The sequence below is a fragment of the Pongo abelii genome, chromosome 3 (genome assembly GCF_028885655.2).
Source record: "Pongo abelii isolate AG06213 chromosome 3, NHGRI_mPonAbe1-v2.0_pri, whole genome shotgun sequence".
NCBI lineage: Eukaryota > Metazoa > Chordata > Mammalia > Primates > Hominidae > Pongo > Pongo abelii.
The window spans coordinates 190999899-191027883 of record NC_071988.2 but is presented as its reverse complement, the minus strand read 5'-3'; the positions used below and the strand labels follow the sequence as shown (position 1 = coordinate 191027883).

The following is a 27985-nucleotide window of genomic DNA, read 5'->3' as shown; positions in this document are numbered from 1 at the left end:
TGAGGTAAACATAGGGACCAATAGCTGTCAAAAGAAACTTCAACAGAAGGTGGCACTGTAACAAGCAGATAAAACAAGTATCTATGAATAGAAAATAAACCTTTTAAAACTAAAAATCAGACCCCAAAACTTTCTTATCCATAGGCAGAAATCAAGCCTTCAGAGACTCAGCAATACAAAGAATTGAAGCGGCCAATAAAAAGTGAAAAAATATCTAGGTCTTTTCCCAAGTATCATGAGCTGTGGGAACATCAGCAGGTTCTAAACTCTGTCCTGTGTCTTCTGTTCCCTTCTATAATTATCCAGGAAAGTGATTAGACTCAAGTCCATGAGAGGAAAAAGACACACTTTCTTGGGAACTGAAAGGTGTAATGAGGAGATGGTTCTATGTTCTTAATATGTACAGAGCATCAAATACTTGAACCGCAAAAAACTTTGTGGGGTCCTATTGAACTTGAGTGTTTTAAAAGTAGCCATGTCACTGCTGGGATTCACCACTGCCCTTAAGTTCCAGATGTCTGTGTGGTTTGGGTAGACTGTCCAGCACATGTGCTCTGGCATTCATGCATTTAGAACTGGCCCAGGAATAGAACTCATAAAAACCACCCACTAGCTCTAAAATCCATTATCCAGCACTCTCCATTCCGAGTCCCCAGATGCTTCATCTCCCTGCCTTTGCTGGCTGTCTTACATTTCCTCACCAGGGCAGCATGCATCCCAGTCCCAGGATGTTTATCATCAACACTCTTCCACACCCTTCAGCTGACCTCTGCATCTGGATTGGAAGCCATCTGTGTGGCTCTCCTCAAAGGCGCTGCTCCCCTACTCTGTCACCACCTGGGCTCACAATGGCCAAAGCCACAGCTGTGTTTTAAGTATTTTAGGCTTGGCCTGGCATCAGCAAATTGCTGTGTGTCGTGGCTCTGCCGAAGTAGCTACAGACATCATATCACGCTCTGTACCTTATGTGAGGATTCCCTGGCCCCAGAATTAGGGAGTGACTTTTGAGAGCCAGTATTCAAAGAAACCAGAGCAGGAAAGCCCAGACCAGGACTATATTGGTTCTCAACTTCTCCATGGGTCAGCCTACTCATTCGGGCATTAAAAAGAACCATCATGTTTGCTAACCCAAGTGGGCTTAAAGCTGTGGAAGTGCTACCTTTAGTATGAAGTGACAGTTTAAGAAATTATTAATGTAGCATTTCACAGGAAACGAATGGGCATTCTAGTGATTTGGCTGCTAGTATATACTGCAGTGAAGAACTTTGCTAGCGTTTTGACTTCCTATTTTTCAGTGGTTCAGTGAGGCATCAAGAATATAATATGCAGGGACTGGAGGGGGTGGGGAAAGGGAGCACAAAAACACTTATTTTGAATTTTAAAGTGTCTGACTTTATTTCTGTGCAAATGATAATCTTTTAAATACTTGAGTTAAATGGATTTCATATTTGGACTGTGATGTGATGAAATGCACAATTTTACCATTTTCTTCTTCCTCATTAAGCTATTATTAGAAAAGCTGATTTTCACAGAGATAAAAAGGCCGAAAGAATGAAAGGTACCAGAAAGGCAAGGTTGCCTATAGCTTTTGGAAATTACTTAGAAGTTATTTGTCATAAGAAATTCATTACTTCTTTAGTTTCTCCATTTTTTTTCTGCTGTCTTTTCTCTGAAAAAATGAAACTGAACTTTTTGGAAATACTATGTATTTCCAAGTAGTGTGACAAATTAAGGGTTCTAGATAGCCCTAGTTGCAAATGTACTTTGAGTGTCATTTGTTTAAATCTTTGGTCTTGCACAAGTAATCCATCAAATTTCTCCCAGCTTCTTTTTTCCCCTCTCGCCACCATACCCCTAATTCAAAAAATCTAAGCAATTCCCCACTCTTGCCTATCCTTCAATTCTAAAAGTTTTGATACTGAAGGAAAGGAGACCGTCTAGACCTGTCACAGTCCACTTACACATGGGAAGACTAGTTTTAAGTAACACTGAAGGCCACAGAGCAAGTTACCTGCAAAGCCAGGTTAGAACCTGTGTCTGTCCCTGCTCTTTTCACTACATCAGGCATGTAACATAAAAGGACCCTGACCTTCAATGTGACTTAAAAAAAAAAAAAAAAATCTGTGGCTATATTTTCCTTCCGAGGACTTTATTCACTTTTATACCTTACTGCAGCTGTAACATCCAGGGCCTTTAGGATCTGAATCATCAGTTAAGGTTTTAAATACATATTTAAGAACATATTTAAGAATATCTGACTTCAAACTTGATTTCATGCTAACTCAATAGATTCCCTTCATACATTATAGAAAATAACTCCCCTACTCCAGTGGTTTGCACAAAGCTTTCAGCAAGAATAATTTTACAGATGGTCGGATGGGGCAAGATTTAGATTTGACAGAGATAAGGAGAGGTGTATGACCTAATTTATTTTCTAATTCAGTCATCTCTCCTGCCACTAGATTAAAGCGAGTTCAGAAAAAGTTAACAGACTAAAAACACTGTCCCAAGCAGCAGAATGGTACATGACAAAAAGGGCTAGAGTCACAGTTAGATCGAACTGGCTTGGAACCCCAGCTCAGCCAGCTACTAGCTTGTGGGGTCACTGTGAGAATTAAATGAGCACAGTGCCTGGTTCAGAGTATGAGCTCAATAAATTATCTTTTGCAGCAGAAGAGAATCATATCAATCCTGGTTATTTTACAAACCAGACCTTTTAAAACAGGAACAATGTTTTACTTATTGCAGGGGATGTTTCTCTTCACCTATGTCCATTGCAAGTGGCTGGCAAGGGAACAGCAGTGGCAGGTGGGCAGATGGGGAACTGGAGATGGGGCTGTCGTGAGACCAGCTAAGATGGCTGGTTTTAGCACTGCTCCTCCTCCTTCTCATCACGAAGCCGTAGGGCACTTATCATGTAGCTAGCACTGGAGACACACACCAACTCTAGGAGGAAGGAATGGTTATCCCCATTTAAAAAATTCACCATCAGTTAGTGAGGTCAAGTAATGTGTCCAAGGGCAGAACCTGGATGTGAAGGGCTGGCTGGCTCAGAAAGCCTGGTGCTACATCATTCTCTATAGAGTGCTCAGTAAACAAAAAAGGTTTGTTAAAATGTTGGCTATTATTACTACATATCACTTTTTCTCTGGGAAACTGCAACCCAAGTTTAAAATAAATGATGTGAAAGCAAACTTCTGGAAAATAACTTTTATGTAAATTGGAAATTCCTGGTATGTCTCTCTGGAGCAGTATCTGGATTGCAAGTAATTTATCCCCTGCTCATAATAATAAAGATGGGGTATTTGTAATTGTCTAGAAAAGCTCTTGAGATCACAAAGCTGAAAAACATTTGTGATCTATGAATAAATATGCTGTTGGTTTATATGCTTTCTTTCATATTTGTGTGACAGAAGCCATGGTATGAAGAGTTGCAAGACTGTACCCTCTGAACCATAAGCTCCTCTGGTCCTGATATTTATAAGCACTTTAAAGGTAAGGAGGGTAACTTTCGGCATCCTCACAGCACCTGGCCAAACACTAAACATGGTGGACTCGTCACTGTCAATGACAACAATGATATAAATTTCTTACTGCAATTCTGTACCCCATTGGGTTCATCAGGCATATTGAGTAGGACATTCCTATACTAGGAGGGTCCCATATTGGACTGGGAAATCTTAAGAATTTTCAAATGAAGGTAGGTAAGTGAATTGGGGGTAAGCTGGTAGGTGTTTCCACAATATATTCCCATCTAGCTAAGATTAGCTCAGTGTCATATGCATGTGACTTCAATGTATCAATTCTGGGAATGTATAAAATAGAAAATAAAACTCCTACAAGGGCTTCCCACTCAGGCAGTACCGATTCAGTTCCATCTATAACTTTATTATAGTAATGCTTCAATTGTCTTTTAAAATTCTATTACTCATAGCTCAATTGATATCTTCATATCACAGAAGCTAGGTCCACTGAATGAAGGTCAATATCTAACAACTTGATTTGTTTAGCACTAACTTACGATTGCCCCTTAGGAAAAGGTATATAAATCCCAATCTTAAGAATAATCATTTATTTACACAGTAAGGATTAATGAAAGACAAATGAGAATGTATTGCACTGGGCTTATGGGAGGTTGTGAGTGCAAAAATAATTCAAATACATTCCCCTAAGGCTGGGGGAGAAGGCAGGGATAAAAATCTGCATTTTCTACAAAGTATCATAAATAAAAAAATGCTAGAATTAAATTAAAATTGATACTGCTTGGGATTACGTATAAGTTTAAAATGTATTGCCAAAAGACATAGGTTTTTTTACAAAGCCCTATTTTTTGACCTTTAATGCATTCTGAACCTTTTGTAAATTGTGCTGACTTTCCAAACAAAGCCAGAACTGAACGCAATTACGGAGGAGGGCTCAAGGGAGAAGTGACCTGAGTGAAATCAGCACATGACTTGAGTCTCTTTTAGAGACTTTTCCTTTGTACTTAGAATAAGAGCCATATTTGGCTCTGCCACAGAAAAACAGTAGCTTTGTATGTCTTAATGCATAAAGTTGATCTCTATTTGAAGTCATTCCATGTACCGATAGAGAGAGAGAGAGAAGGAGCAACTGATGACCAATTCCTAATCCTCCTGGGAACTTCTCTGGAATATCAAAGAATGGCTGAGTCTCTCATGTAACACAAAGAATAGGAATGAGAGGTAGGGGAGATGGTGCTCTTCAAGGGTCAGTAGCAATGTGAACTGTTTCTCAGAAGTTGACTCCTGCCGCTGGCTCCCAGATGTTGAGATGTCTCATCTGGGAGGTCTGTGGAGATTCAACTATCTGTGGGGTAAATGGTCACTTTGGCTCTGAGAGGGCTGCAGGATGTGGTCCAAAGCATTTATAGCCCCACCAGAAGAACAGGATTTGTAGCCTGACATAAATTGCATACGATAAGGGACAGGCTTTGCCAGTGCCTGCAGTTGTGATGTGCCTGAGGAATCTGACTAACACAGAACGCTGGGCGCTTCAGTCCCAGCCTCTTTTTGGGGGAGGAATCCAAAGTCAGCTTCTAAAAGAGTCGACTTTGCATCACAGTTAAATGCCCAAAATGATTTTTCATTTCTACTGATGCAAAGGCCAGTGAAAACAGCAGGAAGATATTAGTTGATTCTTACAAAAACTATGCTAATTTAGTGGACATTAAAAGGAATTAATACCGACTGTTCCTAACAGAAAATGTTTGGTTGTAATTCTTAACATAGACAAAGTATATTTTGAAGAAAAATCTGTTTTTCAACCTTTTTTTTTCAATGCTTGAAGCAAAATCAGTGATCTCATTTCTAATTGAAACACCAAAGAAAAGCTCCCTGTGAGACAGATGTTGAGAAACTTTAAGGTCTTAAGTATAAAATTTCTCTGAGATTTTGAAGAATTAGGGAAGAAAGGACAGACAGATATTTCACTTTCTGTCTTCCAATGAAATGACGAATTTGGCATATTTTAAGGTTTCATATGGTTAATGTTACCCCAACTTTTCATTTTCATTCATCATACAGTGGCTGGTGCCATCCCTTGTGTCAGTCCCATCATAGCTTATGCTTGCTGGGTTGAATACATCCAAAACAGTGGTATGCAGTCAGTATTTATAAGAGTCGATTACTACTAAGGGCAGAGTGTCATCTCTTTCCAAACAAATAACCATTATCTACTCCCCAAATGGCTTTACAAAAAAAAGCAGTCCTCCCACTTCACTGAGCCCTCCATTTTCAGTATCTTCCTCTTTACTCACAGGGAAGCCACTCAATAAATATCTGTTGAATTGAAGTTAAATCGCTAGATTTCTATACAATGTAAAACTCCCTGTTCCATCAAGCTCTATGGCATTCAGCAACACACAGTTGCATTTTCCTAAGGGAGTACTCTTAGAAATAAAGCCACTATCATGCAGATTATTTACAAGTAAAAACATGGAGTCAGCCCAGTAGAGAAATGTTCAAATAGTGTGGCTCCTGCTCTGCCACGTTCTGTTTATGATACTTCATTTATCCTTTCTGGGGTAGTTTTTCAACTTTAAGGTCCTAATAAACTTTTAGATTTTATGACCTGTCCTCTTTAGCCCTGTAAGATTTAAACATTATAAAGAACCTAATTTCAAAGAAACTGGTAAACTTGGACAACTAAACAAGTCCAAGTATGGTACTTATTTGTGTGTGTGCATATATTAACCTTATGCATATGCTGTTTTCACACCTATTTCAGCTGTTTTTGAAAAATGTATATATCAGCTTTTGGAAAACAGAAGAAGATTTTAAAGGCATTCGAGAGGCAAATAAAAACAATTCCACGTAAATCTTCTTAAAAAAGGAAGACTATTCTGTGAATAATCCGTTCTGTGAATATTCTGTCAACTAACTAGCTAACATTAATTGCATTTTTTTCTTAAGACAGATATACCTATAGATAAATTCTACCCAGATCAAGACAGAAATAGCTTTTAGGTTTTGTGCGTCTCAAAATAGTTTCTATGGGGCTAGAGTTGGATGTGGTTCTGCTATAATGCTTTCCCTTAAAGGAAACATGGAAACTGTTTCAGTGGTAAGTGGCCAATGTTCTGTTAATAACCCTTTCCCCTCTTTCTGCCACAACTCTTTTGGATGTTTTGGCTTTGACATTTCATTCAAATATGAAGATAGGATTGTGCTATGCTCAGCAGTCCCGTGGCTTTTCTCTGCCTTCATTCTTGATATCTCTGCAGCCTCTGACAGTGGGCTCACCCACGCCATCTTTCCTGAAGCACTCTTCTCTCTTGACATCACTAACACAACTCTCCTTGTTCTCCTACTTCTGGGACTGTGCCTTACTTCCTTCACTGGTTCTCCATCTCTCTAAATATGGGTACCTTACCAAGATCTAAACTTTACACTCCTCTTTGCACAAGGAGTCAGTCAGCTGCATCACTCTCACTCCCTGATCTCTCTAACCCAGCCCTCGGTCCTGAATTCCATTATCCACTTCCATGTAACATAAATGTGCTACTTCACTTCAAACTTATGTCTAGACAAAGCTCCTCTCACCCTGATCTAACTTGTCTCCCTAAAATAATATCGGATGTTTAAGATACCCATAATTTGGCCTCAAACAGTCCTAACAATCTTATCTCCAACTAATGCTGCTCTATCTCTACTTTTCATTCTTCTAAGTTTGTTACTCTTATTGTTCCCCAAACCCATTTTGAGTTTTCCTTCCTGTTGGCCTCTTCTCATGCACTGCCCTCTTTTGGAAGGCCACCCCCACCAATTTCTCTCCATCCACTGTCTTCATCCTTTTGTGCCCATTTCAATACCCATTTCTTCTTGAAGCCCTCCCTAGTAACATCTAGCAGTTCTTACTCCCTCCTCCATACTACTCCAGCCCACAAGGCTGGCATGGCACTGTCAGTTTGGCAGTGGCATTATCATCTCACACACCAGCCCAGATTGCCCAGAGCCAGATGTGTTCTATCTTCTTGATTATTACAGTGTTTTGCACATAGATGTCACTTACTACCTGTCAAAAGATTGCCAGGCATCCTTTTGTGTGGAATACAGGAAAGGGAAACGCATCTTCTAATAAAGGAGATATATATGTATCAGAGCTCTTATAGTAACAGTACTTATATATTTCTGGCTTGTTAGTATCCAAAATGTGAAACTCCCAAACCCGAAAGAGAGCGTTTGTGAACCTGGTAATGAAGCTCCTAATTTGGCAACTGTGAGGCACTCCATCATGTTCCAGGCAGTGGCAGCCTGTACCAGTGCCCATTTTCCATTTTATTTGGTTATCAGTCAAAAATGCAATAAGTTTATGTTTACCTTGAAGAGAAGTGCCTCGTGGATATTTTCAGTAGTTGGTGAGAACTTCAGTCATCTCTAGGCAGTTATTTTCTTTGATAGGACCCATTCTTCCCATCCCTGCACTGTTCTACAGCCACTTTTTCAAAACATAGACTGTATCCTGAGATAACAAAGTTGGTCCCTATACAGAGAGAGGAAACAGTTCCCGTGTGTGTCCATTGTGTAGTGTAGCAAGTCATAAAAGACCGGACAGAGTGTTTCTAACAAGGCCGCATTGAATGCCTGTGTTGGGGCTAGAATCTGAAGCACTGATGTCTGCCTGGAACATCACACTGATGTCTGTATTCATTTTTCAAGTGTTGTGAAGTACAGCCTTATGGCTGATACTAAGTTAAAGAATGTGCAGGTGGAGGTCATGCTTTATTTCTGGAAGGAGAATGAGGCCAATGGTTGAATGCATGGCAGTAAGCATTCATACAAGCAAGTAATGACTCACTAGTAGGTGGAGAATTGAATGAGTTTCTTCTTAAAGTCAATTTCCTGAAACTCCAAGTGTGGCAGACATCTGTTTTTATTCTCTACCATTCTTCTTTCATCTGGTAATAGCACTCCTCCCTCCCTTTACAGATACGCTTCTGCCCTATTCCTTGTGGGTCTGCCAGTCACAATCCTCTTGCCCTTGGTTGCAGGGTGAGCATGTGATCCAGGACTAGTCAACTGGTATATGGCTTTAGCAAATTATCCAAGGATAAGTATATAATCCAGGCCAGGCCAGGCCAATCAGGGCCTTTCCCTGGGACTTTTCATACTGAAGATGGAAGGGAAATGTGTCTAAAAGGATAGAATCACCTAGAGTTCCTGGCCATCATGGAAGGGTCTACAAAAAGGAAGCCAGTACATAAAAAGCAGCCAATTCCTTATGTAAAAGAAAAAGGGAGAGAGGCAGTTAAAATTGGAATACTATTTTAGCAGCTGGATCCAGATAACCCTCAGACCAGTTTTATCTCAGAATTTTTCTTTTTCTTTTTTTTTTTTTTCTCTTCACTTAAATTAGTTCAAATGGTCTCTTATCACTTTTTAGAAAGTGGCCTTGGAAACCAACAAGTCCAATATCCTTATTTTACGATATGTAGAAGGAGACACAGGGAGATCAAGAAATTGCTGTTATCAGCTGGTTGGTACCAAAGGCCCAACAAGAACATCTTGCTGGTAAGAACAATATAAAAATTAATCTAATAGCACTATCGGAAGTTGATGAATCAATAAATGGATGAATTCATATATTGTTCATAAACTTGTGAAAGAAACCACCAGAAGGGCTAAAAACAAATAGTTTAAAGTGTTTACCTCTGGAAAGTAAGACTAGAATGAGGTAGAAGGAGGACATCTTTTATTTTTGCATTTTATACTCTTCTATACTATTTGACTGTTTTTAACTATGTGCATATAAAAAATATAGTGGTTAAAAAGACTCTTAAAACATAAAACTCCCTAAGTTTCTAACTTAAAGCAGGTCTTAGACAGTAACAAAATATCCTGGAGGCCTGAGAAGGGTATCCATTCATCCATTTCCTGTGTTTAAAGCCACCAGGGGAGGCCTTTTCCAAATAATTTCATCAAGCATGACTATTGCTACCACTACTGCCAGCACCAACAGCATCACCACTATCTAGTGATGAGAGCTAACTGTTACAGAGCACTTACTATGAAACAAACACCATTTTAAGCACTTTTCCATCTAAACTCATTTAATTTTTATAAAAACCCTAGGAGAGAGGCCACTTTTATTATCTCCATTTTACAGATGAAGAAATTGAGACACAAAGATACATAGTAAGTTGTCCAAGATTATGCAGCTGGAAAGAAGTGGAGATGGGATTTAAACTGAGGAGCTCCGGCTCATGACCATGATGTTACCATGTCTCTAACCAAAGCACCACGACTTACCTTGTATTTACCATGTGCAATGTGACTTCCTCAGACACAGAGGACCTTTCTGATTTGGGCTCCACTCAAGACTATGGCTCTAAGTCTGCCCCTCCTATCCCCTATTTCTTTGTTATTGAGATACAGATATTGCAATGGCACCCAAAACAGCTATAGAGACAGCCGGGCTATGTCCTGAACACATTCCATACATATAATTTTAGGTAGTTATGTCTCATATGCTAGACTTAAAAACATCTACTGGAAAAACTATAAGAATGTACAAAGCAACCTGGAGGAGTTGACTTTGAAACTAAGAAATTAAATTTGCTTCCAGAATTTCTTAGTTCAGCGTAAGTACCATCAACTAGCATTCATTATATTGAGAAACTAATGAATGGTTGGTCTCTACTAACCAAACATCATGTATTTACAGCTAAATATTGTATATCCAAAATGTGAACAGGAAGATGAAACTAACTGATAAAGGTTCTTACTTCACATTTTCCAAGTATAGTATTAATTCAAATTTCTGAGAAAAATCAAGAGACATATATCACATAAGGGCAATAAATACTACCATAGAATTTCATGGTATGGAAGTTCTTACATACTTATGGTTCTGTCCTTCACTCTCCTTTTCGAACACAATGTTTGTGGTAGAAAAAAATAAATACAAAAGGAATCATTTCCAAAATAATTGGATTTGAATTCTTAAAAATAGCTTGGTATTTACTTATGTGTTTGTTCATGAATGACACAGGGTCTTGCTCTGTCACCCAGGCTGGAGTAAAGTGGTGTCATCTTGGCTCACTGCAGCCTCAAACTCCTGGGCTCAAGTGATCCTTCTGCCTCTGCCTCATGAGCAGCTGGAACTACTGGTGTGTGCCACCACACCCAGCGGGATTTTTTTTTTTTTCAGTAGCAACAGGGTCTCACTATGTTGCCCAGGCTCAAGCAGTCCTCCCACCTTGGCCTCCCCAAGTGCTGGGATTACAGGTGTGAGCCACCACACATGGCCTAAATAGCTTTGTTTTTAAATCACCGACAGCCCTTTTTAGCATCTCCTGCCACTGGGCTACTTAGTGCTTTCCCAGGTAGAAGTGACTGTGCCACCAATTATCTGTGTGGCCTTGACTAAATCATTCTCGGTCTTTCTTCATATCTTTGCAGTAGAGCTGGATTATTTTTAAATAGTCCCCTTTCAATATTTTTAAAATGTGCCCATGCTATAAAATTCATTCTTTAGTCTTTCAAGATTGTACATTTGGACATCTGAGTATCACTAATATTACTCATCTGTTACGCTGTTCCATCTCTTGAGATACTGTATCACTAAATATGATACAATTTAGAAACATTGTATCACACGGTAAACAACACTATAAAGACGACTTTTCAAATTTCTATTAACATAGGCCTATAACTGAAGAACTAAACATTTCTGAATAAATAATAATGTAGCCAATAACATTTTCTACATATTTTGGTCTTGCAATCAATGTGAGGAATGCACAGTTGGATCTGGATACTCAGAGCAATTTATTTCCTCTTACAAGTCTACCATTGCTAGTTTAAATGCCAATGGCCAAGATATACACGCCAAAGGGTCCGTGGTGTGAATGCAGGGCTTGCCTGATCACCAGACTCCCTTCCCAACCTCTCATCTGAAGGAGAAAGTTCTTGAAAAAGCTCAAAAATGCATTTTGTCAAGCTCAAGAGATGCAGCTTAGCAGCATGAATTAAGAGACTTGTGACTGTGGAAAAGAATTGTAAATTTTAAATGGCTTTGGCCCTTCTTGGCTTTTGACCAGCTGACCTTGACATTCCTTAGAGGCCAAAGGATGAGATGCAGTGAAGACAGTGCTGCCCAGCCATTTCCCCTTAAGAGGCAGCACCAGTCCTTCCAGCAGTGGATGAAGTCTATCCAGTGTGTCTTGGGGAGAACTGTAATAAATGAGGCTCCCTCCCTGAGAAATGACTAAAACCACGAAAATAAATTCTTAGATGAAACAGCTCAATTACCTAATTTAATTACTCCTAAGGAAAAAATGAGAGAAATTTATCTTAGCTACATGAAGTTTCCAATGTGGTTATATATGACTGTGTATAGTCAACAGTTATTCATCTGGCGTTCTATCAAACAGAGTTTTCTATAATATGGTATCTGTGACTGTTTCCAATACAATAAAAATGCTGCAAAATCTTGAAATGCTTTTCAAAAGAAGAATACTTTATGGTATAGTATGTACAGCTGTAGTATTGAGCTTATTTTGCTGTACTTTATTAATCTTTTCCAAAACATGTAAATAATGAAGTTTGTTGCATACCACATCTGGATTTCATGATTATACTGTAAGACTTATACAGTAGATGGCCCTTCATTTAGGGAAGTAGTATATACACCAGAATGTGCCTTTTCTTTTTAAGATTTAAACAACAGAAAAAGCCACTGAAGTATGTATAGTATCTGTGTGCCAAGATACACAGGAAAGCATGGAACATGTGGATGGAAGGAACCGGGATCATCTCATCCAGCTGAGTAATAAGTACGTTTGGTGCAGTGCCACACAGGAGGCCACCAGCAGAGCCCAGAGTAGTAACTGGGTTTCTTCACTCTTAGCCTCTCAAGTGATGACACCAAGGTGAGAACTTCTTTCACTAAAAGGCTTAATCTTTTAAATAACTGAACCAGAAAGTCATTTCTAACAAGAATACAGATAAACATTACAAAGAACAAAGAAAAGATATGTTCAAAATCTGTCAGGTTCCAACAAGGGTTACTTTTTCCCTGAAGAGAGAAGATGAACCATTGCCTAGAAGTAATGTGTAGCTGACTGTCCCGTGGTTCTATGTCTGAGTAACACAGTCTCATCACTCGTGTGTATGTGTGCATATATGCATGTATATGACTATAGTGGTATCAGCAATCATGCATATTTTCAAGTTTAAATATGATGAAATTGTTAAAGGACTATAGTCCTAATTAAAACTAATACAGAGTATACTTAATCACACTTCTGTTCCTAACTTGTCCTTTTAGGCGTGATCTTACTCTTGATTGTAGCCACCCATAAAGAAAAGCATATCTCTAATCTCAGAAGCACAAGGAGCTCATACCAGGAAACCAAGATTAGTAAGTATTTTTGTGGTGAATACCTTTTGAATAAGACAGGATTAATGTAACAGTTAAAAGTATAGAAATATAAAAGTTACGAACTTACTAGTGATTTTTTTCTTTGGTGTGGACATTTGTTGATCTTTAAAATATATCATGGGAGTAAATAAAAGATCTATAGAATTTACAAAAATGTCAGAATGAACCAGAAGACATTAAAGTCATTCATGATATATGTTAATGACCTAATAGAGGAAACTTTTTTTTTCCTTTCAGGAACATGATGCTATCGTCTTCCAAAATTACTATGTAGGATCAGTGGAACACTGGACACTGACAGAGTGGGCCCTGCATCCTTCACTGCTTCCTCATGGAGGGATTTGTAGGACGGGGGCCCTCTTTGCCTGTCTCCTCCCTTTGTGGCGAATATGGGTGGGGGATGGATCTGGGCATGCTCAGATCAGCTTCTCCCTTGCTCTTCTCTTTGGATCTTGCTTGCAGTGGGAGAGCTTTTTCTTCCTGTTTTTTGGAGAGTGGGATCTGCACAGAGCTGTTCAATGCTGCCTGTGACTGGGTATTAGTATGCTTAGCTCAAGGTGAAGTATAAGCCAGCTCATGAGGCCCAGCAGTGCATCCCCTTTCTTCTCTGAGTTCTCCCCAGTACAAATCTGGTGCTTAGATCTCTTTCTGACTCCTCAGTTTATCTGTCAAATGGTTCCAAACTTGAGTAGGGAGAGAGGATCATCCCCCGTCAAATGTACATTATTCATACACTGTAATGGCGTAAAAGAACCCTAGACACATGAACTCCCTTGCTAATAAGCACACCTTCAAAGTGATAGTCATTATTTAGCATTTATTGGAAGAGGCTGGCCCCAGCTCTGATGAAGGGCAGAGAAGGTGTGGGTGGCCTCACATGTTCTCAATGTCACAAAATGATAGCATTAAACAGACCCACTCCCTCATGGAAGGCAATTTGACGACCTTCTATTGATATTGCAACATGTGTCTCTGGCAGCAGGATCTCAGTCCTTACGTCAGGGCTATGGGAAGACTTCCTCCGCTTCATGTATATGCTTTCCCTAAGCAGATCTGGCAGATACAAATTTATCTGTATCTTTTCATTTCCAATGAAGTTTTAGTATCCACATCCCCTCCTGAAGACAGAAAACTTGTCTTTGTAACCCTTTTTATTTCAGCTGATCTAAATAATTAGTTCAGATTTACCCTGACAAATGGCTTTTAACATTTTCAGTTTCTTACCCTGTAACAAAATACTGCCATCAAGTTTTGATTATGAAAATGGCTGAAGGCAAGGGACCATATGAGAGAGTGCAATCAACAACATAGTTTTTTTGCCCAACAGAATTTGACATTTTTGGCTTAGAGAATTAAAGCACAATGACTGTTCCTGAAAATCACTACAGTAGTCATAATAAAACTTTTTTCTTGGCTGGGCACAGTGTTGCATGCCTGTAATCTCAGCACTTTGGGAGGCTGAGGCGGGAGGATCACTTGAACCCAGATCTGGAGACCAGCCTAGGCAACACAGTGAAACCTCATCATGCTAAAAATAAAAAAAAAAAAATTAGCCAGGTGTGATGGTGTGAGTCTGTAGTCCCAGCTACTTGCTTGAGCCCAGGAGAACAAGGCTGCAGGGAGCCACGATCACGCCACTACACTCTAGACTGGGTGACAGAACAAGATCCTGTCTCAAAACAAAGCAAACAAAACAACTTTTTCTTTTTAAAATTGAACTACTTATTATAACTGCAGACATTTCTATACAATATTTCTTTTTAATCTCTTGAAATAAAATCCTATTTTTTAAAGAATACACATGATTAAATAAAAACAAAAAACCCCTCCAAACCCTATTGGATTTCCAACCTCAGCTCACAAGTGATACCTCATACAAAAGTTAACTAATATCAGTCTTCAACAGGCCAGGGATGGTGGCTCATGCCTATAATCCCAGCACTTTGGGAGGCTGAAGGGGGAGGATCATTTGAGCCCAGAAGGTTGAGACCAGCATTGGCAACAAAGTGAGACCCTGTCTCTATAGAAAACTAAAAAATTAGCCGGGCATGGTGATGCATGCCTGTATACCCAGCTACGCGGGAGGCTGAGATGGGCAGATCAATCGGGTCCAGGAGGTCATGATCTTGCGGCCACTACACTCCAGCCTGGGGGACAGAGCGAGACCCCATCTCTAAAAAAATAAAAATAAAATAAAAAAACAAGAAAAACTTCAACATAAATGTGAATCTAAAACTATAAAATTTCAAGGAATCATAGGAGAAAATCTTTGTGACCATAAGTTAGGTAAAGATTTCTTAGATAAGACAACAAAAGTGTGATCCATAAGAGAAAAAAAATTGATGAATTGGGACTTCATCAAAATTAAAAACCTCTGCTCTTCAAAATGCAAAAGATATGAAGAGAACACTGAAAGTACATCTTCATCTCTTACTTTTTCTTCCCAGTCTGATTTCCCTCTCCAGCATCAACCAAATACTGTTACCATTTCTCAAGTTCCCTCCTAAGCCAGCCCATACATAATAAGCATATAGATAGACACTGTGTGGTGGTTCTAGTGCTTTTTTACCGAGTTTTTTTAAACACAAAACTTCTGTATTCAATAGATTTATTCGATTATTCAGTGTAGTCCTACACTCCCAACAGCATTCACTGGTCATCCACGTAGCCGAGGCAAAATTCTTTGGAAGTAATTAGTTTTGAAGTTTACTTAAGCAAATATGGAAACAAAACATTAAAATTTTTAATTTGTTTGCCTTGGCTAAAACAAACAAAAAATATTTCCTAAGTTATCAGCTCACTGTGTATTATTTAGGCCATACTTCATATTTTAGCTATGTCAGCTCTGGTATCCTGGGGGAAAGATGTTGTCATGTGGGGCCTCACACCAAAATATTATTTGAAGTACATAGAAACCAGCTTCTTCAATTTCTTCCATTTCTTTGGGTATTGTGTTTTTAAATAATGAAAGTCTCTCTTAAAGAAAAATGAGGATCTCTTTAGTCACGTTGAGGACTAGAGGAAGCATTTGCCTCAGGCCGAATTTTTTTGTTTTTAGAGACTCTGTCATCCCAGACTAGAGTGCAGTGGCACAATCTCGGCTCACTGCAACCTCCGCCTCCTGGGTTCAAGTGATTCTTGTGCCTCAGCCTCCCAAATAACCGGGATTACAGACATGCGCCACCAGGCACAGATAATTTTTGTATTTCAGTAAAGACAGGGTTTCACCATGTTGGCCAGGCTGGCCTCAAACTCCTGACTTCAAGTGATCTGCCCACCTCGGCCTCCCAGAGTGCAGGATTACAGGCAGTAGCCGCTGCGCCTGGCTCTCAGGCTGAATTAAAATCACCTTTCACACTCCACAGCACAACTTACTTCCCAGATGACTCACTCAACTATTGGAGTGAGCAAGAAGAGTACTCCCATCTCTCTTTTATTATCTTGTTTTATTTACTTTACAGCATTTATTACTGAAATGACTACATTGATGTATTTCTTTTTAGACTTTCTGCCTCTGCCCCGACTCCAGCCCTGGGAGTCAGAGGGGGCTTCTGTCCAGCTGTACATGGCTGTGGTTGAGGATCTGGTATCAGCAGATCTTCTCCACCATATCAACTCCATTTCTACCACTGGGATTGGCCCTTATTACTGTTACCTGGTTTGTACACTGAGCAGCAGTTTTCAGACGTGAAAAGATAAGAGATGAGCATTTAGAGTAATTACCATCAATTCTGCAGCACTGGTTTGGGTGTAAAGGTTGTGTGTTTACCTGATTTCACATCCTCCAGACCTGCACTGTCCCACTATGGTAGCCATTAGCCACATGTAGCTATTAAGTGCTTGAACAGTGGTTAGTCAGAATTGAGACATGTTGTAAGTGTCAAGTACACAGCAGATTTAAATAATTTAGTTTAAAAATTGGAAAATGATCTTATGACAATTTTTATATTATTTACATGTTAAAATAATATTTTGAATATATTGGGTTAAATAACACATACTATTAAAATTAATTTCTTTTTCCTTTTTAATGTGACTACTAGAAAACAAACTGCATACGTGGTCTTCATTTGTGGTGGTTCACATTCTATTTCTACTGTACAGTGCTCCTTGAGGCCTAGTTCTAAAAGTTCCCTCACTTCTCACAAGGGTTACTGTCTGTTTGTCCTACTAGAGGTTCGCCAGATGCTCTACTGAACAGGAATTATACAGCAGAGCCTCAGAATCTAAGGACTTGGTCTCTGAGGGACCAATATTTGGGGTAGTGGTGATAGATTTGTCCACGATAGTGGCAAAAACTTGTCCTCCAATTTTTTTACAAGTTTCCTAACTTATTTGCTGACCTCCCATCAAGTAATATTAGAAATGATTCTAAGCTTGCATTCCTCAAACCTTTCCACTCTTCTAAGACATCCACACATGGTCAGCATGTCTGGGGCACCGTCGGTGCTACCCATCGACAGATGAGAGCCCTCCATCTCCCGCAGAGCCTTCTCCTTCAGGCAGTGAGAGAAGACTCCGCTTCCATAGAGAGGCTCATCCTGTTCAGATCAACTACAAGGCCACAGTTGTAAAGGAGTCAGTCCTGCCAGCAGCTGTGAGCATGGATAACTATCAGTCATGGGGAGGAAGCTGTCGCCTCCGAAGACTTAGGGTAAAAGGCAGAAGATAGCAGGCTGTGGGGTGGAGATGAATTTGACTTTTCTCTCACGTGAAATGCAGTGTAAGCCCCGAGTCATGTAACAGAGCAAAGCAAAAATGTTGTAACATGCTGACAGGAGGAAGGAATGACCAATTATAACACTGAGGTTTTATGTTTAAATGCTACAAATTTTCTCCAGTTTATAAATACGTTTAAATAAAAGTCTTAATGCAAAAGTACAAAAATGATAGTCTACCGTCTTAAGACGCACAGACTATTTTTATATTTAGAGTAAGGTGAGGGGGATAGGAGTGAATCTAGACTGAATAGTGCCAGACAATGGGCAGAACGTGAGTCTTAAACACACATTATCTTTCTTCTAAGAAACTAGTATTGCTTCCTTCTTAAAGCCCACTCTGGAATTTTTTTTTTTTTTTTTTTTTTTTTTTTTTTTTTTTTTTTTTTTTTGAGACTGGGTCTCATTCTGTTGCCCTGGTTGGAGTGCGGTGGCACAATCACGGCTCACTGCAGCCTCGACCTCCCAGGCCCAAGTGATCCTTCCACATTAGCCTCCCAAGTAGCTGGAACCACAGGTATGTGCCACCATGCCCAGCTAATTTTTTTACTTTTGTAGAGATGGGGTCTCCCTGTGTTGCCCAAGCTGGTCTCCAATTCCTAAGCTCAAGCGATTCTCCTGAGTTGGCCTCCCAAAGTGCTGGGATGACAGGCGTGAGCATTCTGGAAAGTTAATACAATCTTCTGAACCAAGGTATTATTATTAGTTATCTATCTTTTGACCCAGAAACCAGTATCTCAGAGAAACATGCCAAATTAAAGAGATTACAATGGATACTTTCTTCACACTCGAAATAAAAGGTAGCATCTTAATAAAAGTATTTATGCTTGATCAAACTTTATAAAAACAAGATGCCTGGAAAAATATCTTCAAGCCCATTTATGAGTGTATAACTTAAAGAAAAAATGTCCCCTGATGTACTAACTTCGTGTGGCTAAATATAGTTAGCAGCCCTCATGCTTCATAGCCCATTTTCCCCTGGAATTCAGCTAATATAAATAAAACAAATGAAGGGAACCTGGCCCCCCTCCATGAACATTACATCATTCTTCCTTATTAGGAAAACTTCTTCAAATCTGAAATTTTGCTCTAAATAATCAGAGTTTCTATTTCTCAATGAATAACAAGGCAGGGGGCTGCCCTCATCAGAAGTGTTGCTGTGTGAGGAGCAATGTGTGTGACGTACAGGCTCATTTCAACAGTGATGTTTCCAACAGTAGTAATAGTAACACCAGGGAAAGCATTAAGGTGCATTTAGGAAAGCGCATGTAATTCTCTCCAAGTTTTTGCTTTCTATATATTTTTGGATATACGCCTGTGTTATGGTAAACAGAAAGATGAGAAAGCAGAAATTCTTAGGTTCTTTTGTAATACTGGTTCTGACCAAAGATTTTTGTATCTGATTGATCTTAATTAACAGGATGATGCAGTGGTTAAAAATCTAAGGCAGATCTGCCACTGCTCCCTGAAACACACTTGAGTTTCCTCTTAAGTGATGTCTAATTTGTTAGACAACTTTAGGTTCTCTATTTTTGCTGTCAGCCGTCAGCATATTAACACGCTAGCTGATCTAGGCTTTTTGGTATGAAAGTTAAGATTTATGAAGTTAATGTGTACACGTAAAATAAAAATCAATTAAAACAAACGTCTTCTTTAAACATTACCTTTCCACGGATTTAAACAGGGCTGTTTATCAGTTTGCTAATTCTACCTGTTGTTTCACCTTTCTTTCTTCTTGATGTAAGGACTATTCTCATGAAAAAGAAGTAAAAAAGAGTTGGAAAAAACACTTCTAAATGTGAAGTCTACAATGGTGTTCACGAAGCTAGCACCATATCCTAAAACAAATAATTTATAAATAAATCCTGAGATGCAATGGAGCATTAGCGTAAGCAAACAATGAAGCCTTCTTACAGAGTGCTGCCTCTGGCAGGCAGTACATACCAGCCCACTCACCGAGTTCTCATTTTCCACTTTGGCTAGCTAACAAAATCAGAGTAGTCAATCACACTGTTCATGAAAACACGGAGGGCGAGGAATGGCCATAAAGAAGGGTTGTCGAGAGAAGGAAGACTGGTCTAGAAAATACGAGGATGGTTCCAACAGTTATAAGTTTATACTTCTAAATCTCTTCATTTCTGAACTTTTCTAACATTTATGTTTTCAAAAGAAAGAAAAACAAATATGCCTTGTGCTTTGTGCTCAGTTAATTGGACTGTTGGATGGTCCTCACTGTTTCCCATAAAGGACCCCTGCACTGGCAAATTGGGAAAGCATTTCTATTCAAGGACTCCAAGAACTTCCCAGTTCCAAAGGACCCTTCCATCTTCTAGTTTTATTCATATACTTCTTAACTGGTTTAGGAACGAAAGGTAATGCTGTACTTCTTAGCCATGTAGGCTCTGGAGTTAGACTGCCTGTGTTTAAAGTTTAGACTCTATTATTTACTGGCGGAGTTTCTCTGATCACTTAGTTTTTCTGAACCTGCTTCTTCATCTTTAAAATGGGGGTCATATATTTCTCAAAGGAAGATATAAAAGAAGCTGACAAACATGAAAAAATCCTCAGCATCACTAATCATCAGAGAAATGCAAACCAAAACCATGATGAGATACCATCTCACACCAGTCAGAATGGCTATTATTACAACGTCAAAAAACAACAGCTGCTGGCCAGGATGTGGAGAAAGGGGAGTGCTTATACACTGTTGGTGGGAATGTAAATTAGGCCACTGTGGAAAGCAGTTTGGAAATTTCTCAAAGAATTAAAATAGAACTACCATTAGACTCAGCAATCCCAGTACTGGGTATATACCTAAAGGAAAATAAATCATTCTACCAAAGAGCCCCACATGGTACATGTACACTCACCCATCATAGCACTGTTCACAAAAGCAAAGACGTGGAACCAACCTAGATGCCATCAATGGTGGATTGGATAAAGAAAATGTGGTACATACACACCATGGAATACTATACAGCTATAACAAAGAGCAAAATCATGTCTTTTGTAGCAACATGGATGCAGCTGGAGGCCATTATCCTAAGCAAATTAACACAGGAACAGAAAACCAAATACCTCCTGATAAGTGGGAGCTAAACACTGTGTACACACGAACATGAAGATGGGAACGACAGACACTGGGTACTCCAAAAGTGGGGAGAGAAGGAGGTGGGGAGGAGCTGAAAAACTTCTTCTTGGGTACTGTGTGCACCACCTGGGTGAGAGGATCGATGGGAACCCAAACCTTAGCATCATGAATATACCCTTGCAACAAACCTGCCCATGTAACCAGTGAATCTAAAATAAACAAAATGGGGGTCATCACAGCACTTACCTCCTAGACTGTGAAGATGAAATGTGGTAGTACATGTAAAATATTTTGAGCGATGTTCAAGCATGCCTTCGATAAATGTGAGCTATTAGTATTCAGGATGGTCATGTAAATAATTCATTGTCCAAATGTGGGCCCTTTAATCTGGGACAAAGTCTGAACTATATAGAACTCTAGACAACTGGCAGATTGACTGTCCTGGGGAAAAGGGAACACGTAGCCATCCCATTCATATTACATAATGTCAAGGTCACACACTGCACAGACAGACTGACTTACCAAAATTAACAAAATTTGTGTATCACTGGGTACTAGAGTGTGTAAGAGATCAGATGGAATAAGAAAGCCTTAATTAAAAAATCATGAATTATAATTTAAAGCATTTAAGATAGACCTACCACTTACATGTTAATCACTCATTTTGCTGAACTTAGAACATTCCTTTTCAGGCCAGGCGAGGTGGCTCACGCCTGTAATCCCAGCACTCTGGGAGGCTGAGGCGGGTGGATCACGAGGTCAAGAGATCGAGACCATCCTGGCCAACATGGTGAAACCTTGTCTCTACTAAAAATACAAAAATCAGCTGGGTGTGATGGCATGCGCCTGTAATCCCAGCTACTTGGGAGGCTGAGGCAGGAGAATCGCTTGAACCCGGGAAGCGGAGCTTGCAGTGAGCCAAGATCACGCCACTGCACTCCAGCCTGGCAATAGAGTGAGACTCCATCTCAAAAAAAAAAAAAAGAGAAAAGAAAAAAAGAAAAAAAAAAAAAGAACATTCCTTCTCAGCATTATCCCAAATATATTGTAAAGTTAATTTAAATTATTTTTACAGTGTTTTCATCCTTCTTCGTGGCCTCTTTCCCACAAATATCAGGAAAACGGGAACTGATGAGGAGAGTAACGTTAAATAAAAAGGGAAGTACAAGTAATTTTATTGTTGTGCTCAGCACAGACGGACCCAATTACAGTCCCACAAGTACCTGGGTTGCTTCCCTCCTGACCTGGAGAACAGTCCCCTGGTACGCTGTCATTGTGGAAACAGAAAACACATCTGTTAAAAATGAGCTTTAGTGGAAAAAATTCAGCTGGCATTCTCTTTTCCTCTCTGTCGTCCTTTTTTAATAGCACTCTTATGTAAGGTCGTTACTATATATAGTAGAGAACAGGGAGCTGTGATTTGACCTGTACAGAGGCAGTCAGATGTGGGCCATTTCCTACCTTTGTGGGCCTAAAGGCAGCTGAACCTGCTGGACAGCAGGAGCAGTGGCACCTGGAACCCTTGCTCTTTGAGACCTCCGCACGGCTGCACTGCTGTTCTCTTCTTGCATCTTCAGCCTCCCACCTACAAAATCAGCACAAGGCCTACTTCTGATCTAACTCACTGGGGATGCCTGTGGAACCTCAGAGAACATCTGGGAAACATTTTTTTTTGGCTTTGTCAATACGCATTTTTCCTCTGTATATCCATCCAAGATTTATGCAAGAGCTAGAATTCTAACATTCCAGTCTAAGAAACCTAGACCGTCCTACCATCCCTGACCAGCTTGTCCAAGCAAGATAACTGCTTGTTTATTGTCTTTTTCTCTCACTACCAGTCTTTCTCAAGAGCAGAGTTCACAACTATTCTGTTCAACAATGTATTATCTTAGATACAGCATACCATCCATGAATGAATGAACGAATGAATGACTCCATGAGTAAACAGAGGCACTAGTAGCGAACATTTACTGAACACTTACCAGGTGACTCTAGACAAATTTAATCTTTTGTACCTCTGTTTTCTCATCTATGTAATGGGGTAATAATAGAACCCACAGAATAGGGCTGTTGCAGAGATTAAAAGAGAAGAGTGCTTAGTTGTTACTGGAATCCTCTCTTCCTCTTTAGTCAGTGGCACCATCCCTGATCCTGTTTCACAAGTCAGAACCGCAGGAGTCAGGCCTGCCTGTCCCCATCTGCCTCATCTCAACCATCACGAGTCCTGCCTTTCCCTCTCCTACACTTCTCCCACACACTGTTCTCTTCCATGCAGCCAGTTTCAAAACCCACATGGAATCCTCTGACTCTTGACTTCCCTGTCCCCAGTGGCTTTCGCTTGCTCTTGGGATCAACTCCAAATTCCTTCACCTGGCCCACCAGGCCTGGTTGCCCCCTGTAGCCTCTTCTTTTCTCCCTCCCACCCCCCATTCTCAGAGTCTCAGCCCTTCCCTTCAATGTGCGATTCCTCCTGACTGCACACCTGTCTCTGTCTCCCATTTAGCCTTCAGATGTCAGGTCAAACATCACTTCCTGAGGCTCTTTCCTCAGGCCTCCAAACCACACGAGGTCTTTCAGTTTCCTGCCCTCAGAGGTTGTGGCACATTTTTTCGCAGCATCTGCCACACCAGCACTCCTTACATGTCTTTTATCTGGTCTCTAATAATTCCACGCACCCAGGCCCTTGAGGGTCTTTTCTAGCTTTGGTAAAATGCGAGCTGGGAGGCAGGATGCTGATAGAGGAGTGAGTAAAGGCTGGTCTAGAGAGCATCTGAGAGCTTCTGTGGACTTCCTCTAGAGGGACCATTGATCATCTGTAAAATAACCTGTATTTGACTTTTAAGGCCAAAATTTCTAAGGAAAAAAAATGTCTGTACACACATGGGAAAAGCTAGTAATTATGCTGGCTAAAAGAAAAAGTTACTCTGTGAGATGCTCATATATGAAGTCCTCTCAGATGTTGCTATCTCACTTCTCATTTTCCTATCAATAATTAGCTATGTGTGACTTTTCTCCCTTTACATTGCAATGTGGTTTCTTCTGTTTTTCCCAAATGGCTAAAATTATGAAAACTAATTTATTAGTCCTAAAAAGTAAACTTGACATTTTTTGTAAAGTTTGACAGTAAATAAAGAGTTAATATTACCAAAAACAACCGAGGCAGGGAAAAGGGCAATTCCAGTGCAAAGTCTACTATCCACTGATATCTGTCACACATAAAATATTCTAAACACAACATGTAGGTTTCTTGATATCCATACCCAGAAAGCATTAGAGGGAATTAAGAGAAATTGTACCCGATTAACTCATCGAAAAGCCCACAAAGCAGAATAAATCTAATTACCACGGCTTAAGGCAAATAATACCTCTTGCAAAATAACCAAAAATTCAAGCTTAAAGAGCAACTACACTCTTGTAGGCACTACTAACTTTGGGGATGGTTCTTTCTTTTTAAGACAGGGTCTCACTCTGTTGCCCAGGCTGGAGTGTGCAGTGGTATAGTCACGGCTCACTGCAGCCTGGACTTCCTGGGCTCAAACAATCCTCCTGCCTCAGCCTCCCAAGTAGCTGGCACTACAGGTGTGAGTTACTGCACCCGGCTAATTTTTATAGAGATAGTCTAGCTATGTTGCTCAGGCTTTTGTTTTTTGTTTTTTTTCTTTTCTTTTCATTCTTTCTTTCCCAGGTCTCTCAGTGAATTTAACAAATACTGATTGAGCTTTTACTACGTGTTGGGTGCCAGAAATCTAGTAGTGATCAAAACAGGCACAGCACTTGCCTTCATGAAGCCACATGAAGCCAACAAGTACAGTGTGGCCTAAAACAGAAGAATGTTTAACTGCATGAAAGCAGGGTGCTTTGTATTGCTGGGTTTGGTGTATATTTCTTTGCTATCTAGTTTAATATATTGAGCTTTACATCTGTGCCAGCCTTGCATGTCCATATACCTTTGGCAGGCATTTCTAGTCAGGTGGCATGGGGCAAGGGGTGTGCTATATTTTAAGTCCCTCATTTCTCCAGCCTATCCGGGTAGTGTCTACATCTCCAACTCACTCAGGAAGGCAGGAGACTTCCAGATTCACTCCACTGGTATCAAGAGTTAGGTTCTGGTGAGAGAGCTGGCAGAAGCTTCAGAGGACCTTGCGTCTTAGCTTCCTCTTTTTTTCTGTCCTTAACAGCAAGTTGTTGCCTCCATTTTTCAGAAAATCTCAGCACATTTCCAGGAGACCTGAAATGTGGTGGACTGCTTCGACATTAGATTATTTTGGTAGACAGGGATAGTATTTAGTGTAATGTCACCTATATGCTTATCAAATAGGGGTAAGAGAGTCATAATTATTTTAATGTCTAATATTAATGGTTCTTTAATAAATTACTTATTAAAGTTCCAAGGTATAAGTCTTTTAATACAAACAGGTTTCAGCCAGGCGCGGTGGCTTATGCCTGTAATCCCAGCACTTTGGGAGGCCAAGGAGGGTGGATCACTTGAGGTCAGGAGTTCGAGACCAGCCTGGCCAGCATGGTGAAACCTCGTCTCTACTAAAAATACAAACATTAGCTGGGCGAGGTGGTGCTCGCCTGTAATCCCAGCTACTAGGGAGGCTGAAGCATGAGAATTGTTTGAACCCGGGAGGCGGAGGTTGCAGTGAGCTGAGATTGCGCCATTGCGCTCCAGCCTGGGTGAAACAGCCAGACTCCGTCTCAAAAACAAAACAAAACAAAACAAAACAAAAAACAGGTTTGGAATGAATGCAAAAAATCTACAAGAGACTGGCCAGTTGTACTATTAAGTTATCAAACAGTTTTATCCTGCCTCTCTCTTCCATTTTATATATTTAAGTCACTTTTAATTTATGGGGGTATAGAGGAGAGACATACTCTGGAGATGGAGAAAATAAAGGTAAGCCAGACTGTGGGTCCACAGGCTCTGTGGCAGGGAATAAATGTTGGTGAAATTGGCAGGTTAGAGACACACGGGAGGAAGGGAAGAGGATGTAACTGAGACAAAGACAAGGGAGACGGTAGGAAGCTATGTGTGTGCTGCTAGCCTGGGAGACGGCACCCACTGACCTACTCTGGCCTCTCAGTCACATTTGGGCCAGATTAATTCATTCAGCAAACTTCTTGCCTGCCCAGGTACTGAGCTAGGGTTCACGGACACATGCTAAGCAGCAGTAAAAAGTGCTTATTTTGTATAATATTCAGCTACTACTGAGCTAAAACTAGGAGAGCGTATTAGAAACGACAGACTTAGGCCGGGCGCAGTGGCTCATGCCTATAATTCCAGCATTTTGGGAGGCTGAGGTGGGCGGATCACCTGAGGTCAGGAGTTCAAGACAGCCTTACCAACATGGAGAAACCCCGTCTCTACTAAAAATACAAAAATTAGCCAGGTGTGGTGGTGCACGCCTGTAATCCTAGCTACTTGGGAGGCTGAGGCAGGAGAATAGCTTGAACCCGGGAGGTGGAGGTGGTGAGCCAAGATCGCACCATTGCACTCCAGCCTGGGCAACAAAAGTGAAACTCCATCTCAAAAAAAAAGAAATGACAGACTTAGAAATTATATAAGTGAGAAAAGGAGACTGACTTTCCCTGCAGTGTACCGCATTTTTCCAGGCTTTTCAAACAGGTTTGCAATGTGAACAATCGTTATCTTTTAGAGGACTTTTATGAGGGATTTTAGTAGTGCAGGCCTGGACATACCATATTAAAAACAAACCATTTTAGAGTCAGGGAAATGTTTCCCTCTTATCTTTTAAATTCTTGGTGGGGAGTAGGGGCTGAAGGGGGAGCATTCACTCCTTCCAGGAGCCAGGTTGCAGAAGAAAGCCCTCTTACACAGGAGCAGGAGGGCTGAGGCCTTGCGAGCTAACCCCACACTTGGTTCTGGCAGATCACTTACATTTCAGGACCTAGGCAAATGAAGTTTCCTGGCTATATGCTAAGACAAAACTTTTCTTGCTTAAAATCAGATCTTTCATTTCTTAGTATTGAGTACAAGGGAGGATTAAAGGAGTTTATTGCTTTAAAAATTAAAGAAATACACTGAAAAACTGGATAGGAGTTTATTCATTGTATTTTATGACACCAAAGATGAGCAAATGCATTCGTAAGTATACATAATAAATATAGCCTGGCATCTCTTTTAATGGAGGTAGATTGGGGGTGAGAAGAGGGAATGGGGAAGAGAAGCTGGGGGCCGGCTCTGAATTCTTTGTGAGCCCTCTGATGCAGCCAGCCACACATGGTATGAATCTCAATAGTGCCAGTTAGTTTTTCTCTCCAAGGGTCAGTATTTTTTGCTTTAAAAATGGGGATAATAATACCTGTAATGAGATTTCTTGTAAAGTTTAAGTGAGGTTATAATTGTAAAAGTCTAATGTCAAACCTGGCTACCAAGAATTCAAATTTCCTTTCACTTTCCATCAATAATGATAAAACGTGAATATTAAGCATGGTTTGGATTGAAAACCTTCTCAGGTCTCAAAGTCTAGTCGAGAATTCAATTCAGACTTTAAAAAGCAGACATTCAGTTCTCTCCAGATTTGTGAATGAATGCATTGTTACTACAGAAGTTTAAGTGCCAAAATATACACTGTCTCTTCCTTTCTCTTTTTTCTTCTGCAGCTAAGTCGGCCAGAGCATTCTAGAGATCACCTTAAAAACGCATCCCTCTTCTCCTACTGGAGTTTATACAATGACAAAAATCTGACCTGGCTTCTTCAAAAAGCAAACAACAAAACATCCAAACACTTAACATAACCCTGAGTCTTTAACAGAAAGCTGGTGCTTGCACCAGGGGCGTGCAGACGTCTGGAACGCATTACAATCAACTCCCTAAGGGGCAGCTTATCTCTTCCTCTGATGCTATGGGTTTGCCAAGGAAAGTTAAAGACAAAAGTCAGCTATTGCACCCAGTTGGAATGTGAACATGTGTGAGAACTTGAAATACACTAAGACTAATTTATGTTCCGATGGGAGTGGCTCTCATGGTAAGGATTGAATCAGTATATCCTGCTTTAACAAAAAAAATTCTCCCAGCCTGCAGGAAGAGCTGCAAAATAACCCCCTCTCATCTTTACTGACTGTAATTAGTGCTCTCGTGTTGCATTTTAGGGAAAGTTCTTTTGTGTCTGCAGTGGACTTCGAAGTTAATCATACTACAAAACTGTAGAGAATGAACATCTTGAAATTATCTCTGAAATAAGAGCTCCAAGTAGCCTTTGAGATCGGTAAAGTTTAGAAATAAAGTATACTTACAAAGCTGCATCTT

The 27985-nt window shown here is 40.2% G+C and overlaps 1 protein-coding gene and 1 long non-coding RNA gene across 9 annotated transcripts in view; one reads left to right on the top strand and one right to left on the bottom strand.

The window, feature by feature from the left end:
• The window catches only part of PALLD (palladin, cytoskeletal associated protein), a 339690-nt gene that overhangs the window by 58182 nt on the left and 253523 nt on the right, over positions 1 to 27985 (bottom strand). The window lies entirely within an intron of this gene.
• LOC129059135 (uncharacterized) lies at positions 178 to 27985 on the top strand. Of its 2 annotated transcripts, none has more exons than XR_008524865.2 (5): positions 178 to 3495; positions 8902 to 9029; positions 12177 to 12391; positions 12790 to 12882; positions 27340 to 27985. It is a non-coding gene; the product is annotated as an uncharacterized LOC129059135 (long non-coding RNA). The 2 variants fall into 2 exon arrangements; XR_010139813.1 differs by lacking the exon at positions 27340 to 27985 and adding an exon at positions 13141 to 13576.